This window comes from Microtus ochrogaster, chromosome 10 (genome assembly GCF_000317375.1).
Source record: "Microtus ochrogaster isolate Prairie Vole_2 chromosome 10, MicOch1.0, whole genome shotgun sequence".
Classification (NCBI taxonomy): domain Eukaryota; kingdom Metazoa; phylum Chordata; class Mammalia; order Rodentia; family Cricetidae; genus Microtus; species Microtus ochrogaster.
The window spans coordinates 60,820,579-60,821,954 of record NC_022016.1 but is presented as its reverse complement, the minus strand read 5'-3'; positions in this window follow the sequence as shown (position 1 = coordinate 60,821,954).

The following is a 1,376-nucleotide window of genomic DNA, read 5'->3' as shown; positions in this document are numbered from 1 at the left end:
GGGTTTCTCTGTGGCTTTGGAGCCTGTCCTGGAACTAGCTCTGTAGACCAGGCTGGTCTCGAACTCACAGAGATCCGCCTGTCTCTGCCTCCCGAGTGCTGGGATTAAAGGCGTGCGCCACCACCGCCTGGCAACAAGCTCTATTTCTATTACTAACCCCTGGTAGAATCCTGCAGGCACCTATACCCAGGTGCACACATGCTAAAATGAAGGTTCCCTAGTGTGGTGGCTCATACCTCTAATCCCAGCACTCAGGAGGCAGAGGCAGGTGGATCTCTATGAGTTCGAGGCCACGCTGGTCTACGTAGAGAGTTCTAGGTGAGCCAGGGCTACATAGTAAAACCTTGTCTTGATTTAACAAGCTAAAATGGCAAAATTGTTCCTAGGGAAGGACTCTGAGGTCGACTCCTGACTTCCACACATGTGGGTGTGCACACATACAGATTTTGTTGTTCTTGTGTGCCTGCCTTTAACAGTGGAGCCATCTCTCTGGCCCTATATACATAAACAAACAAACAAAAGACCTGAATGTATGACCAAATTCTCTTTGATATGTTTTGGTGAAAATGTGTTAGTATTTTTCTTTTGTAGTTTTGGGGATAGAACACAGGCCCTCCAACACGTCCAACAAGCACCCTGCCACTAAGCCACACCCAAGCCCAAAGATAATAATTTGGGGGATGTGTGGAGGGGAGGTTTCCATATATTGCCTGGGTCACCTTCAATTTCTTGATCTTAGAGGATCCTCCGCTGGAATTACAGACAGTGACACTATGCCTGGCCCTGAATATAGTCATGTTAATGTGGTTGGGTTTGTCAACCATTTTCTTTTTTGTTTTTTGTTTGTTGTTGTTTTTGGGTTTTTTTTGTTTCTTTTTCTTTTCTTTCTTTCTTTCTTTTTTTTTTTTTTTTTTTTGGTTTTTTGAGACAGGGTTTCTCTGTAGCTTTGGGGCCTGTCTTGGAACTAGCTCTTGTAGCCCAGGCTGGCCTTGAACTCACAGAGATCTGCCTGCCTCTGTCTCCTGAGTGCTGGGATTAAAGACCTGCACTGTAGCCACCTGGCATCAATCATTTCCTTACTAGTGTGTACGGCATTGAAGCTCTCGGTAGAAGCTGTATTTGTATTAAAGATCCCACAGACTGACCTTGGCTGGTGATTGCGGACTGTTGGGACCCTTCTATGCCCTCAGGGAAAAATCTGGTTCCTGATCCTTACTTCTGCTTTCTGCTCTGATCCCCAGGATTCTTTACATTCTAGCAAAAGTTACTCATAAGTCAAAAGAAAATTTCTTTCTTTTTTTAATATTTATTTATTTATTCATTTATTATGTATACAACATTCTGCCTCGATGTATGCCCGCACGCCAGAGCAGGGC